Source organism: Oryzias melastigma, linkage group LG6, assembly GCF_002922805.2.
Source record: "Oryzias melastigma strain HK-1 linkage group LG6, ASM292280v2, whole genome shotgun sequence".
Classification (NCBI taxonomy): Eukaryota; Metazoa; Chordata; class Actinopteri; order Beloniformes; family Adrianichthyidae; genus Oryzias; species Oryzias melastigma.
Genome location: NC_050517.1, coordinates 9,503,164 through 9,519,872, shown reverse-complemented (window position 1 = coordinate 9,519,872; position 16,709 = coordinate 9,503,164). Strand labels below are relative to the sequence as shown.

At 39.4% G+C, this 16,709-nt stretch overlaps 1 protein-coding gene across 4 annotated transcripts in view; it reads left to right on the top strand.

Moving 5' to 3' along the window:
• The window catches only part of lingo1a (leucine rich repeat and Ig domain containing 1a), a 170,863-nt gene that overhangs the window by 118,415 nt on the left and 35,739 nt on the right, over window positions 1-16,709 (top strand). The window contains exon 1 of one of the 4 annotated variants that reach the window (XM_024282172.2): window positions 15,715-16,225. The exons of 2 other annotated variants lie outside the window; for them this stretch is intronic. The gene's annotated coding sequence lies outside the window, so the exon portion shown is untranslated. Of the gene's footprint in view, window positions 1-15,714; window positions 16,226-16,302; window positions 16,530-16,709 lie in introns of those variants that run through there. One more of the 4 variants, XM_024282175.2, reaches the window with a different exon arrangement.

Sequence of the window (16,709 nt, the reverse complement as noted above, 5' to 3'; positions counted from 1 at the left end):
TTCCTGGCAGCTCTAGACTCAGCATCCTTCTACCAATATATTCACTGTCTCTCCTCTGAACATGTCCAAACCATCTCAGTCTGGTCATATTGCACAGATATAATGGTTGTAAGTATCGCTGGAGAGGGCAAGGTGAGAAGCATGTCGAGATCAACATGGTTTCCGGGCTTCACTTTGGTGGAGGGGGTGCAACAGTCTGGACCGGCATCACCAGTAAACACAAAACTGATTTGGTTATTGTAGATGATCCAGTCACTGCATGTTCTTACCTCAAAGACATCACAAAACCCATCATCATCCCTTAATTCCACCAGAATTTTGGTCAATTTTTGTTGTTTGGGGATATCTTTTCTTCTCATTAACTATGTGTAATATCAAAGTAAACTTAAATGTTTTTCATTAAAATTCATACCAAATAGGAAAAACACTCCAGAAAAAACATTGTCCTTAACTCATTGTGAGTAATGTGGATTTTGACTGAAAGAACGTGGGTATTGGTAAAAGTGAACTGCATTACAATGTGAGTGATGTCCCATTTAAATGGAGCCAGCAAAATGTCATAGAAATTGAATTTCTAATGTTTGTTATAGAATCTGTTTAAAGGAAAAATGATGATCAATTTCTGAAGATAATACACTTTTGTATGCAGGAACTATTCTTCTTAATGCAAATCATCAAGTCATATTTTGGCTCTGTAGCTTTATAACTACACAGTTATTTTATTTAAACTTTTGAAGGTGATGATAATAACTGACTTTCATTAAATGAAAAGATACCATCCTGCACCAAGAATGAAGGGATAATGTGGGAAATTTGTTCGCCTCTGTTGGGTCTTAGTGACAGATTCAGCCCCATAAGTGAAACACAGTGTGTTTTGTTCAAGGCTAGAAGTGACTTTGCTAAGACATTGAAAGATAAGAAGCTAAGTTATTAGTTTAATGGGAATAAAAGAGTGCCTGGAGCTGTGTGTGCAAGTCGCATGGAAGTCTCTGGTTTCTCCAGCTGTCCTTGCACAGATGCCGTGAGAGCAGACGTGGCTGTTTTGTGGGAAAAATAAACCACTAAAGATAGACCACTGGACTGAGCAGAGAGCTTCCCATTCATGACAAGTATTTGCACATGTCATGAATGGGACATTTCTTATCCCTGCGAACCAGACCATATGCTATATGCCACACAGTGCTGCGGATGTGAGCTGAGTATGAAGTTGTGCCATTGTAGCAACAATAAAAGTGCTTGCTCAGAGGACCACTCTACCTAACCAACGAGGTAAAAATACAAAGATAAAACTTGTTTTTAAGAAAAATGTGCTTTCAGTGACATCACAACTTTTATGGAAAGTGTTTCTCACTCTTTCAGATGTCTTTTTGTGGCTATTTCCTTTCTTAGAAGCTTTTGTAAGACTTGGTTTTTTATTCCTAAAAAAAAAGATTGGTCTTATTGCTTTCAAATCTAATGGGTGACATACTGTTTTTTTCCTATGCTGTCTGTCAAATCATAATTATCCTCATTTCTTTAGACTGAAAAGAAATTTTCACCTTTTTATTGTTGGAATCAGTAGACTTTTCCTTTATTTTTAATGTGCTTCATGCAAACCCTCCTCCTGTCCATCCAGAGTCCAGAGTCTCATTCCATCTAATTTGTCTCTGAGCGGTTCCAACCGTCTTTGCTGAGACTGTTGCTAATTCTCCATCAATGTCTTACTTCTGAAAAGCTTGTGTTCATTCCCCGAACATATCCTCTTCAAGTGGTCAGAGCAACAAGGGAATGTTTCAAAAAAGGTCCCTAAAACTAAAAAAAAGACATGTTTCACTAACTTGAAGTTAAAATGACAACAACATGCAGAATAAATGTAAAATACACAATAAAAAAATGGATTCCCTTGGTACTTAAGGAGATGAGGCTTCTTTTGGGTATGAAAGTCAAGTAAGACACGACAAACGCAACCCAAGCAACACCTTTCCTCCCTACAAAGAGCATTGATGCACCCATGGAAAAGAAAGCCGTTTTGTGTGGGTGCAGTTAAGCCACCGACAAACAAGCAGATGAGTGGCATCCTCTGTAATGTCAGAGCATGTGTTTGCATGTTTTACCTCATAAGAATATCTGTGAAAGGCGACAGTCAGTAAACATCGTGATTATTCTGATCCGTGGCTGTGATTTCTCATTCAAAGCAGAATTTCACACAAGGGAGCTCGAGCTTTATAAGTAGAATTAGCATGACACTGACTCTGCAGTCGCGTCTGTTTTATTTCTTTTAAAGGCGAAGAGATGAGCATCAATCTTTCATCTGTATAAATGTGTCTGTAACCTATTTGTCAAAAGCCAACAGTCCATGAAAGAATTTAGTTTTTAAAGACAGAATAAAGAGTTCACTCTCAATGACTATGACAGACAAACTATCAAATGCAGCAAAGATGTTCTGTACCGTTCAGCTTCCAGCTTAGTTCTGTTGAAAATCAAGAGGACATGGCTTCAGACATCAACAACTATAACCAAAAGTCCTCGACCAGAAGCAGAAGTCTCTCAATATCGTTTAACAAAAAAAGAAAAGAATAGAAAAAAAAAAAAAATTCAAACTGGCAACCCTAAAAGATAAAGCTTTTCCCGTGTTAAGCTTCAACAAATATATATATATATTTTTTTTACAATTCTGAACACTTTTGTTGTGGGGATAAGGCTTTGGGTTAACGTCACGGTTAGGTTTAGTGATAGGGTTACAGTTACGGTTAGTGTCAAAGTTATGGTTAGGGTCAGGATTGCAGTTGGATTAGTGTTAAAGTTACGGTTGGATTTAGTAGTGGAGTTGGGGTTAGCATTAGAGTTATGGTTGGGGTTAGCGTTAGGGTTACGGTTCTGGGTAGTATTAGGGTAAGGGTTGTTGTTAAGGTAAGCATTAGGGTTACAGTTAGGGGTACGGTAACGGTTACAGTTAGGGTTACTGTAATGGTTAAAGTTAGGGTTCGTGTTAGGGTTATGGTAACTGTTACATTCAGGGTCAGTGTTAGGATTAAGGTCATGATTAGCATTAGGATCAAAGTAACACTCACAGTAAGGATTATGGTAATGGTTACAGTTATGCTTACAGTAATGGTTGCAGTTAGGGTTAGCGTTAGGGTTCTGGTAACTGTTACAGTTAAGGTTAGCGTTAGGGTTAAGATCATGGTTAGTGTTAGAATAAAAGAAACACTTACAGTTAGGGGTACGATAACGGTTACAGTTAGGGGTATGGTAACGATTACAGTTAGGGGTACGGTAACGATTACAGTTAGGGGTACGGTAACGATTACAGTTAGGGTTACTGTAATGGTTATAGTTAGGGTTAGCGTTAGGGTTATGGTAACTGTTACAGTTAAGGTTAGCGTTAGGGTTAAGGTCATGGTTAGTGTTAGAATAAAAGTAACACTTACAGTTAGGGGTACGGCAACGGTTACAGTTAGGGATACGATAACGGTTACAGTTAGGGGTATGGTAACGATTACAGTTAGGGGTACGGTAACGGTTACAGTTTGGGGTACGGTAACGGTTACAGTTAGGGTTACTGTAATGGTTACGGTAAGGGTCAGAATTGCGGTAGGGTTAGCATTAGGGTTACGGTTACGGTTAGCACTAGGGTAACAGTTATAGTTAGGTTTAGCGTTAGGATTACAGTAACAGTTACAGTTGGGGTTATGGTAACGGCTGCAGCTAGGGTTACAGAAACTGTTACAGTTAGAGTTACAGTAACAGTTACAATTAGGGTTAAAGTCATGGTTGGGTTAGTCTTACAGTAAGGGTAAGTTGTAAAATTTTCACTTTCAGCCTATGATGTCAGGCAGCATCTTGTCTGCAGCCAGGTTCTTCTCTTAAAAACAGGTCAAAGTGGTAATTGACTTACGTTTAGCCATATAGCTTAAATTGCCAAATTAAGTAAAGTCCTTCAGCCATGTTGCATTAGTGTCATCAATTTGACAAACTGTTCTCTTTGACTGAAAAACAGACAGTCACATGCTTCTTTTCTGATAGCTTCATGATTATCTCGCATATTTTTCCTCATTTGTCTTTTTATCATCGTAACATTTTTAAACTTGTCCATCAAATCATTGCCTTTTTTGTACTAAGTCCATTTCAGGCATCATATGCTGGAAAGAAACTCCAAGAAGGTCGGGGCGCACATGCACAGAGACCCCATACATCTCATAAATGGTGATGCTGCTCCTCCAAGCAGCATTTAATGTTCTGCTTTCAAAGTTCCTCTGGGGGCTTGGTGGTCATGGGTTGCACAGATTAGATGTTTCTCTTGGAGCAGCAGTTGTTTTGGTGAAGGCAAGAAAAATGTTGCAGCAAGAAGCAAATCAGCCAAGAACTTCTTTAACTGCAGAGAAACCGCTGCAGGGACTGACAATATTTTAACATTTATCTACGTAAAAACTTGGTAATATGTCATTTTTTTAGACACTTTCATTCAGAGAATGCAATGACTCATAACAGTCACAGGTTTGAGTAATTGTTTTATTCTCCAGATATGAAGGATGGAAAGCGTCTTTTGTCAATTCGCTCTATGAATCTCCAGAACCTCTTTTCCTGCCCATGTGTCCAAGTGTCCTTGGGCAAGACACTGACCATTGCCTCTGGTGGAAAGTTGGTGCCAGTGTTCGGCAGCGGAGCCACCACCAGTGTGTGAATGTTTGAATGGGTGTGTGTAAAGCGCTTTGGGCCTTCGAGGAATGTAGAAAAGCACTTTATGAGTATACGCCAGTTACCATTTACTATTCAATGGAAACGCAGCTACTGATGCACATAGAACATGGGCTCAAGAAGTTCTTTAAAGAGGCTTAGGATCCCTTAAAGAGGCTGTATCAGGGTAAGTCTCTATTAATTGGTTACTTGACCTATGAGACAAAAGCCAAGTGTCTCACTTTGCCTGGCTGGCTTGTAATTATTTACATGCAAAGAAAGACAGACCGCTGAGGGAGATTTAAAACCGCCAAAGACAGAAAAAAAGCAAAAAAAAAAACAGAGCAGCTAATTATTTAGTGCTTCAGATAGCCTGCATTGGCCTCCATGAACCATCCAAGCATACATGCAAACAAGCACAGTTGTTCTGCTGCACAACATTAACGACAGTGGTGAAAACGTAAAAAGCGCTGTTTACAGAGCAGATTTTTCTTTGTTCTGAAAGGTACAGAGCACATAACATCCAAAGCATGGGTTTGCACTACAGTCTACAGTCTGCTTTATAGAAAAACGGTGGTCTTGCAGCAAATAACACATCTCCTGTGAAATACCACAGTGAACTCTTGCATCTCCGTAAGTAATCTTGGGTCTAAATGGTAAAAACAACTAAACAAATAAAAAAAGCAGTTACTAAACAAAGCCTACTTCACACTCCCTAGTTTTCATTACCAGCCAAAGAATGCTTACACTATTTGCTGCAAACACTGCCTTTTTTCCTATCAAAACAAAAGCAGCTTTGTGGAGAATGTAGCTTCAGTTTGAGTTTAATGGGAAATCTCTTACATAAGGTGGAGCAAACAAACAAACTAAACTCCCACAGCTGTGTTTTAGCTCTTTTTCTGGGAGAATTAAACTGCATCCACTGCTTTTTGGTATGAACGCCACTGAACCCACACTCACAAAAAAGACTTTTTAAAGATTAAGCTAATGTGCTGTGTTATGGCACAGAGGTTAGCGCTCACATCTCAAAGAGGCCCTGGAGTTCCCTATCGCTGCTGTAGACCTTTGTTGTCATTGTATTTGACAATTTGCTCTCAATTGATCCTCCTGTTAAAATAAAGGATAAATGAAAAACGAAACACAGTCTCCTGTACAGAACATGTGTTCAGCATTGACAAATTTATATAAATATTTAATCTTTGGTTTGATTCTATAACACTGGACTATGTTGGTTTTAGCTTTGAGAGTTTGGACGAGAGAGGAAAGTGTAAAAAATGTTAGTGTCTGAAAAAAAAGTATAACATTTGTATTGAGGGATTATACAGCTTTAAAAGCAGTATTAATTGTGAAAAGGAAAAAGAATACTTTTAGAAATTTGTCTGCTGTGAGTTATTTTCAGAACATCCCATAATAAGTAATGGACTGCTGTAGCATCTTTTTTAAATTGCAGTTTGGTTTCTTCAGAATATAGGACAACTAACAGTTTCAAAAAGCTGACAAACTCATGATTTAACCTGTGTTAACAGAACTATAGCAACGCCTTTAGCTTAAAAAAAGAGGATTTTGTCATGGTCAGAGAATTTGCTGAGATGTGAGAGGACAGTTTGTTGTTTAGATGAGATCGACATGTACCGTAGAGAGGAGGCTGGAGAAATTCAAAGAACTGATCTTGAGAACAAGAGAGCAGAAATTAAAAGCTGTTTTGGGAGCAAGTCAAAGGCCCGAGCGCAGCTGCAGGTTTATCACCTCAGAGCTGACAGACTGGTAGGTTATAGCTGGAGTGACTGGTCTTACACGTAGTCGACTCTAGTGCGTAGATGGGTTGCAGATGCGTTGATGCACCCATAATTTGAAGCACTTGAGTGAAACAGAAATTGAACCAGCAGAACGGTAGCAGAAGAGAAAAATGGACTGACAGAAGATGGCAGCAGAGGAAGAGGAAACTCTTGACAGATATGACTGCTTTAAGTGAATGTCATAGTTTGTGGTCACACTCATGGTCTCATAGATATTTGTTAAGCTGCAACATACCTATTCTTTGTGGAGGTATGGAGCCCTCTGACTGGGTTGTTGTTTAAATTTCTTCTCAAGTTCCAAAGTACAAAATGTTGCCCTTTTTATTCTCAGAATCAGTCGTGTTTTCCTTGACAGAGAAGGATCACAACCAACACTCTAACCCACTTCCTTCCCAAGCAGCGTTTATCACATCATGACGTTTCCCACTGCAATTCTTTAATTGGATGTTCTCAGCATGGGTTCATGGTGATCATCCCCCACAGCTGATAACTGAGGAGTGCTGAGCACGCTTATAGTGATTTTCTTGCTCAAACTGATGCTGATGCTTCGTTTTCAGCTTGAGCAGGTGTGGTTAGGAGGATTACCAACCTCTGAGCATTCTGACAAACCTTTGGACTGATTTCTGCAACATATCTGACAGAAAACAAAAAAAAAGAAAACAATCTGATGGATGCATTTTACATGAGTAAGGGACATGCATTTATATCGACTGATTATGCTGCACTTAATTATTGATCATACAGCACATTGCTGCACAGCAACATCTGGAAAGGCAGCGCCCCACTGGCCCTAAAAGCAGGGACGACACAGATGCCACCATATCTCCAATGGCTGCGTTACAGGTACTTATGTGATTGGTGGTTACCTGCTCATTGTGGAAGATTGTCTCCTGGTGTTCTGTGACAAATGTCCATAATGGTGATTCATTGATCATGAATGTTGGTGATTGTCATTGTCTTCTGACATAAAGAAAATGGGTTAGGTTTTTGGTTGTCAACAGCAGCTTTTAAATATTTCAGAACTTTTTGCGTTTTGCCTCCAGAAACGTATTATTGTTAAAATATTTTTTTTAAACGTTAGTTCATGTTTTGTGTAGCTTAATGTTAGCACACATAGATGCACATGTCAAATACAGGTGTGTTTGTGTATGCCTGACATGCATATCTTCATTTTTTCCTAGCTCAAGGGCTTGCTGGAGTCTATAACAATTGCCTATGTGATGGCAGGAAATCTCTTTAACAGGAAATAATTCTGTTTCAAAATCCCACACAGGACCATTTATATTCTATGGTTAAGCTATCAGACATGTTTTTGTCTGTGTGAAGAAGCCAGAATGCCAAGAGGAATAGGAAGTCATCCATGCAGAAATAAACATAGATTTCTTGAGAGTTCTTGCAGTAACTTTAAGTTTCCAGCTCAAATACTTGACCAACATTCAATCTAATCTTATATTAAATTCTCACAAAGTATAGCACACATAAAAGCCCGAATACTTTTCAAAAATTGACTTAAATTATGAATTAATATAAATTAATTCGGGTTGCTTTTTCTGATATTGTAGTGATTTTGAGAGGTACATGGTGCTCTATCAAAAGAGTGTTATTGGGAAAATGCTAATGTAGATATCGTGTAGCTGTGTTTGACGTTTTTTTTTTTTTTTAAACATGTTACAAACAAGAATGGGGTTAGCGTAGACACAGTAACGTTTGTTTTCGCAGTATTAGTCTGGGTTTTTCTTCGTGTTACAGGTATTGTAAATACGCTAACGTGGCTAACGTGCAGTGGTGTCAAACTGTGTTTTTTACATATTATAGGTGTTGTAAATATGCTAAAGTTGCTAACATGTAGCTGTGTCAAACAGTTTTTTTTATTACGTGTTACAGGTATTGTAAATATGCTAATGTGGCTAACGTATCGCGGTGTCAAACTGTGTTTTTTTTTAATATTACAGGTGTTGTAAATTTGCTAAAGTTGCTAACATGTAGGAGTGTCAAGCTGTTTTTTTACATTTTACGGCTATTCTAAATAAGTTAACGTGGCTAATTTGTAGCGGTGTTGAACTGTATTTTTCAAATATAACAGGTATTGTAAATACGCTAATGTGGCTAACGTGTAGCATGTCACACTGTTTTTTTAACATGTTATCGATTTTGTAATTACACCAACTTAGCTAATATTTAGCTGTATCGGACTATGTTTTTTTTAAGTGTTGCAGGTTTGTAAATATACTAACCAGACTAACGTGTAGCGATGTCAAACTGTGTTTTTTTTTTTTTTACGTTTTACAGATATTGTAAATAAGCTAACGTGGATACTGTATAGTGCTGTCAGACTGTGTTTTGTATGTGTTACAGGTATTGTAATAATGCTAATTTACCTAACATGTAGCGGACTGAGTTACTAACAAAGTTTGGAGTAAGCGGAGTCACAGTAGCATTTGCTTTCGCCACATGTCTTTCTTTTATGTGTTGCAAACAAGGCTGGGAGGTACATGTATTGTAAATAGGCTAGCTAATGTAGCGGTGTCAAACCATTTTGTTTACATGTTAATAACAAGGTTCGGAGTTTGTGTATTCAAAAAATGTTTGTTTAATTGGGATCTGTATTATTTACGTGTTGGGTTACAAGGTTTGGGAGTTACGGGTGTTGTGAAAGGCTAACACCTCCAACATGGCAAAAGTGTTGTGTGTTACAAACAAGAGAATTCAAAATTAAATAATTAAGGTTATGACTTATAACTGGATAATTCATATCTTAAATGTTTTTAGGATCATATGAGCAAAAAAAGAAAAAAAAACTGAAATAACCAAATCATACCGTGTTAAATTTAGTGCCTTCGGACATGCTCCATTTTAAACTTAGTGTTACTGGATTCATTTTAGATGGCCTAAAGTGATCAGATTAAAACTTGATCAAAGTGACCACAAGAACAAAATATTCCTTAAACTAGAAAGGAGCACTTTCTTCCTTTCCTTTTCCGTCAATGAGCCATAGTTGAGCTGCATAATTCCTGTATTTTTTTTTTATTTTTTCCAGATTTGGCCTGAACAGTTCTTTATGCTAATCGGTTGGTCAGGGACCAATCAATGACCTACCATTGTTCAGATTGTTAAAGCTAATGCTTTTGTTGCTTTACTGATGAAAAAAGTGTGTCAATTCAAGCAGATGCAAAGTCGCAGGGTTTTAAAACCAAACATCTGTTGCTTTTTAATTTTTAGGGACGCTATCACCGCGTCCGTCTGCTGGGTTCTGAGTCTGTGTCTGAGTGGCTGATGCATTTGGAAAGGTAAAACCTCCATGTGAGCTATGCCAAATTCAATTCCTTGCACATTTGGTGGCTGCCTTCAGGCCTATAATACAATGCGTATTCAAGACCTTGGCAATTCAAAGCCTATTGAGACTACTTTCCCCTCCAACCTCGCCAAATACATTGCTTCCCATTTTCACCGCGCCGGCCATTTCACATTGCAGCACAATAATACAAGTGAGGGCAAATGAGTGACTGTGGGGGTGAGAGTGAGTGACAATGAGTGAGTCAGCTCATGTGTGCTTTTTTTTTTTTATTTATTTTTTTTTTAAATAAGTGTGGGAGCTGCAGTGCGGGCTACTTGTGAGGAATGGTGCAACATTCGTTTTTTGTTTTTTTTTTACCCTACCTGCTCTGCACTGCATGTGTACCATTCACAGCATGAATGAAAACAAAAATATTTTCCATATTAAATTACTAAGATAAAACAACAACAAAAATTGAAATAAACTTTAATTTTAGCAACATTATATATATTTCTGGTGCAAAACACAAAGAGAAAAAGCTATTTATCTTTTAGTTGTGTTTCTTCCACAGAAGTAGCATAAAAAAACAGCGAAAACCAAAAAGTTCAAGAACTCAAAGAAGAAAGAAATCCCTGTGCCACTGAAGTACATTCATTTTAAAGGTCAGAAAGATAGACACATTGCAGGCTTGTGGTTAAAAAAAAGCTTTTTTGTGAGAAGACTGGGCTTAGAAGTGCAGAGGTGGTTGTTTTGCAGCTGGCCAAGACAGGCTTTCAATAACTTTGTGCTAAACAACACATGTTTAAAAAAGAAGGAGCTTTTGTAATTTATTAACTTGGTGCCTCCTGTTGAATTTTTATTGTAAATATTTAAAATTTTGATGTGAGAAGATGTCATGATTTTATCTGTATGTAACTTATTGCTCTGTTGTGCTGCTTCTGTATATATGATGTGTACTTAGAATAAGAAGTTGTTCTTAATCGATCTACCTCTATAAATAAAGGTTAAAAAAAATAATAAATAAAGCTGCAATTTTTATGATGGTGGTAAAATATTTGGGCGTGAGACACCATTGGGAGTGAACAGATTTAAAACAGATTTGGTGGCACTTTGTGCCAAAAATTAGCATTTTTTTAACCGTGCCAACTGGAAAAATAACCTGTTATTGATATGAAGGTTTAAACTGAATTAATTCAAGGCAAGAAAATAAATAAATCAATATTTTTTTCCACAAAAAAAAAATAAATAAATAAAAAAAACAAATAAAGCAAAACAAGTAAAAAAAAAAAAAATCAAAAATATTTACTAGTCGTAGTGCTTCACTGTTGCTCCTGCATGACTGCAACGCTCAAATGACTCCATAAATAAATCATTTTACGTTGCTGGTATTTTTGTGCCTGCTTAAATTTTAAAACATGTTATAGCTCTTGCTTGGCCTGTGACATTTGTGGAGGCAAACCGAGATTCCCTGACCTGTTTGCTTCTGCTTAAGAGAATGGCTTGATTCTGGATCTGTCCGTGGTGCTGAAAGCAGAAAGGAAACCTGTCTGTTTCGCGGTTTTGCATCATTGAACTGCCTCTTATTTGCGATAATTCTATCTCAAAGAAGAGATTACCTTTTCTATTTATCCATTTTTATTGTAACAGTTTTTAAAACAGGGATGACAATTAAATCAGTATAGTCATTTTTTCCTCTAATGACAAACCTATTTATCTCCTGTGAGTCATGAGTGCCCATGTGACAGAACCCTCTCATGCTTAATGTGACTAAAGGACAAGCATGCGTGCCACTGTTGGAGAACACAACAGAACAAATAAATTATTGATGGGATGCTCTCAGAGTCCGTTGCGTCAGAGGCATCCATTGTTACCTCTGATGTTGTTTGCGGCTCTTAGCGGAGCAGAGAGAATGGAGACGAGGCAGGCGGGGATAAGGACCGTGAACTTAGCCTCTCCTCTGCCTTCCATGAAATCCATCCTGCCAAAGCTCATTTTTTCTCCTTTTGATCTCTTTTTTTTCTGCACCATATAGCAGCACTCTGAGTTTGTTGATTTATTAAACACACGAAGGACAGTGGCCTCGCCGCCTCGAGACATGTCGGCCAAAACGCTGTAAAACATCTTAAATCAAAACTTATTTCCTAATTTGTAGATGCTGTGCTCCCTCAGAACAGTATGTGCGGGACTTTAACAGCTCACTTCAGATCTGGTCGGTTCTAGTTTGCTGGTCTGAAAAGGGAAGAGTCTGATCTCCTCCTCCTTCTTCCATATCTCCCTTAAGGAAGGATTTCACAGCCAGGGGTGCAAAGAGTGCAGGAAGTGCCTTGGCCATGCGTGAACTGATGCTGATGACATTCACATGTAGCTGTGATGCCTGAATGGCTTAAGTTGCCCAAAGGGTCTTTCCAGAGAGGCTTGAGGGTGAAAGAAGGACAAAAACAAAATTGAAGGCTGCTGGACAAATGTGTTTGTAAGAAAATGCAGGTAAAAAAATGCAACCACAAGTTTGTTCTTCTATGAAATATATCAGTTCTTTGGATTTTTCTATACTATTTTTACAATTGAAATAATCGCAAATAGGTTTCACGGTGGCGCAGTGGTTAGCGCTTTTGCCTCACGACAGGAAGGTTCAAGTCCCAACTGGGACCTTACTGTGAGGAGTTTGCATGTTCTCCTCGTGCACGTGTGGGACTCGGGCTTCCTCCCACAGTCCAAAAACATGCTTTGTAGGAGAATTGGTGACTTTAAATTGTTTCTAGGTGTGTGTGATTGTGGCCCTGTGACAGACTGGTGACCCTCCCTTCACCCAACAGTACCAAGTTTAAACCAGTTTAGGTTTTATCTCTATGTTTTAACCTGTCTTTAATGTTTTTACCTTCTGAAGTTTTTGTTTTTATGCTTTTACTTGTGAAGCAGCTTGGGACTTTCTTCTGTTAAAGGTGCTATATAAATAAAACATACTTATTTTTGAAGCCAAATGAGGCACATTTTCTTTGTGATATTGGGCTATATAAATGAAATTGAAAATTGAAATTGAAACTGAAATTATTTACTCACTTTAGGTTGCGGGCCGACGAGCACACACTTTTACTGAACACATAATAGAATTAAATAGAACTTTTAAACTTTAAAACCATAACTTGTGGCTTTTTAACTCCTCCATAGTGGCTTTTTTTTTTACTATAGACAAAAAGTTTTTAAATGTAAAAGATAAAGATAACTATAAATTAAGAAGTGGGAAAGTCGTAAAGTGGGAAAAGAATCAGCAAAACTTAAACTTTAACTCATTAAAAAAAACAGTTGAAAGTCAATTTACAACATTTTGACACATTTTTGTGCGTTCCGTCCTGTAATACAAAAAAATCAATGGACATCAACAGGGCCGGCCCTGGGCATAGGCGAGCTAGGCGGCAGCCTAGGGTGTCATCTTCTGGAGGGGGCACTAAATTACAATACATTTTTATTTTATTTTATTGCAGTTTGACACAATACTCATTTATTGCAAAATGTTAAAAAATGTTATAATTAAAACCATAAATAAAATAACTCATAAGTTTTATATAATCAATAATTGTGTCTGGTGCTCCGCCCCTCCTTGCCTGACGTAGCCCCTGTCGAAGCTACAATTTAAGTTGAATAATAATGTTTTTTAGTTGGAAAAGAATCATTTAACTGCCGATGTTGTTTTTCTTCTTTTCCTCTTTTTAAACATTTAACAAATCTGTAAACCTTAAACACTGGAGATGCTTGTCAAAACATCTGCCATGCTTAGAGACCCATATCAAATTTCGGTGTTAGCACGGCTACCTTTCATTGAAAAGGTCGAGCATTCTCGTCCTGGTTTGGGAGAACTGTCAATATCCTAAGAAATTTTTTAAGTGATTATTATTTAATCCTTGACAATTTCAACATATTCCAGGCAGCTGTGATGTTTCTTTTTTGTAAGCCCGCGGTATTCATGTGTGCGTGTGTGTATGGGGGGGGTCACGTTTCACCTAGGGCGCCATATTGGACATCAATAAGCATAACCAGTATTAAGGCGCACCCGATTATTAAGCAAATCTTCTATTTTTTTAGAATTTAAGTGTGTTAAAAAATTATGGCAGGAGTCACTTAATTAGATTGAATTTCATTTTGGTTTGTTGGATTTACAGTTTTGGCATAAATGCACCAACAACAGTGAAATTAACTATTTTTATTTAATCATGACGGACATTACACTTTCTACTACTACTACTGTTACTGCACTGAGATGATCATGTTTGGCAGGGCCTCTTATTTTGAAAAGAACTTCTGTGAAATGCTACTGTCTTTTAATGATAGTGGACACCAGTTCATTAATGTTTATCATAGTAGTAACAATAGCATAAATACAAATCAGTGTCTTCAATTTTTAAGAGGGTGAAGGAAGACTTTATGGCTCCTACTGAGTTGTAGTTAATGAGAAATCAACCCGAATGGCTCTTTCAGAGTTAAAGGTTAGAGACTTCTGGACTAGATCCATATATGTCTTCGTTTACCCCGTATGAGCTAATGCGGTTCAGAACTGTACACCTGGATGGCTCCATTATTGCTCGCCATTTTGTTGCACCGGTAATGTAGGTTGGAGTTGTGAGGGGCTGTAAGCCAGCGGGAGAGTGAGTAAACAGATACCTCTCAGCTATGGGTGACAGGAAGAGGGAGTGGAGTTTCAAATGAACTTTTCCAGAAATTATGTCCTCAAAAAAGACACTTTTTTAATAATTTTGGGCTAAAAACTGCATAATCATAATTAAAATGCTTCAAAATATTTTTTTTCTGATTTCATGAAGATGTCTAGTGTTATATGACATTTCTAAAGTAGGAACTTGACTTCTTCTTCCAGTTCGAGCATCTCCCGGATAATGTCGCTCAGCCAGCCGGTAGCCTCTCTGTTTGTGTGTTGTCATCCAAACCCTGCCATTCAAGGCTGTGACAGCCGCTCTGCCCACGTGCGTCTTGTACACGTGAGTTCCTGTAAAACAGTCTGGAGACATATCCTGAAATTCCTTTGCTCGGAAAATTCATATTCTTAAAATCCCAGAGCAATAATCCTCAAGATTACTGTTCTTTTTTAGATTTTATTTACAAATATTTTGACTCACTAATGACATCATTTATCATCAACATTTGACTTTTTTTTTTTTTTTTTAGAAATTTAAAAGAAACATTTGTTGCTCTCCTCGGTTAATCCAAAAACACGAGTGACTCAATAAGAAGCAGAAAACTAATGATTGTGATCTGAAGCTTTACTGGTGGTTAAGCTGCAGCTTCTGTTACCAAACATGAGGAGGAATCCGCTGCATTTCTGTCCTCCCACTAACCTGAGCTAATCAATGTTCTCCTCAGGCAGTGCTTACAAAAGGAGGGCTGCCTCGCAGCTCCCGGGATACAGAACAATGTTAAAACGCATTCAAAACCGTCCTACTCATTTAACAGGATCCGGTGACATTGACTGTCCTCCTATTATGACACTTTAAAGAGCCATAATCAGATTTTGCTTCATTTTGGCAGCACATTAAAGGGAGTTAAAAGGAGGAAGGAAGAATGTGAAATATTTACCCCTCCTCTGTTTTTTCTGCAATCTCTGACTGATGCTGCCTGAGAAGCTCCTTTAGAGTCACAGGGGATGGATAAAGGATCAGATGTGTGTTAGACAACCGTCTACAGGGCCCGCCTCTTGGAAGTCTGTGGGAAGCGCGTGCTCATAGCGCCATCAGGCCTCAAGAAAAGGAACTGCCGCCTTCACTTCATCCCAGGACTTTTATTTGTGAGATCTCTGCAAACGCAGTAGACTCCTGCAGATGTTTTTTTTTTTTCCATTTCTGTAATGCGTTCCCGTGCGCGCAGTGCGCACGTGGATGGAACGCTTTCCCAAATGAATGAAGAGCGCGCGCGGTCATTAAACACTCTAATGAGGATAAGAGGAAAGCACCCCCCTTCTCCTCCTCTCCCTCCCTTCATCCTTACCCGCCCTCCAATGCACACACACACACGCGTGCGCGCGCACACGAGTGGGACACTGATAGTCTCCGTCCCTCCTCTCTCTCTCACAGCGCGCCTGTCAGCGCTCACGAGAACATCCAGGAGCCGCGCGCGCGTAGGAGTTGTTGTTCACCGTCCTCCACCTGCCATCTGCTCCACCACCCCCACCCCCTGCCCGCTCACCGGACGACTTCAGGGCGCACGGGGGAGTCCCGTTGGCGAAGGGGAGGACTGCGTGTTGCGCGAGTGCGCGCGCGCGCGTGTGTGGGTTGCTGCTGCTGCTTTTTGACGCCGCCGCTGTCGCTGTGGAGAAATTCGCAGGAAATTGTCAGTGGGCGACCGACTGGCGTCTGTTCTCCTCCTCTGCTGTTCATGAGCGCCGCCTTTCAGGGCGATGGACTCCAGATAGTGCGTCTGCGTCTGAGCCCTGCTGGCTGGGAGTTGCCGTCGCGGAGAGATGCGAAAGCATGCTTGGAAGCAGTGAGAGCATCAGCAGGTGAGTGTCTGTCAGGCGCAAAAAGTGCGCGCTCATCCATCCGCTCCGGTTCGGTGTCGGTGTTTGTGTTTCTGTCAGGGCGGTTTTGATGTGGCGCGCGGGGTGCGGGGTGTGTGTGTGGGGGGGCCCTCCAACATCCATATTGCTGTCAAGCCTCGGTCGCTGTACTTTCAAAAGGAAACATCCCATCGTGAAATGAAGCGTGCCAGGGGCGACGTCCTTTCATCTGGAGGCTTTCTCGGAACTCGTACCTGCGCGTCCGCGCGGCTCAGGACGCATTTCAGACAGATAGGACTTGAGTGTGGTGAGGCGCGTCCTCTGCAGACACACACATACATACATGTTTGTTTTCCCCTCACATTTGAAGGAAAAACCAAACAGATTTCGCATTATTTTAGTAGGTTTTCTCCCGATTTTTGCGCATGGATCCGCGCGCCTTGAAGCATCAATCAAATTTAATTGTCCCGCGAACGTGAGTGCGTGT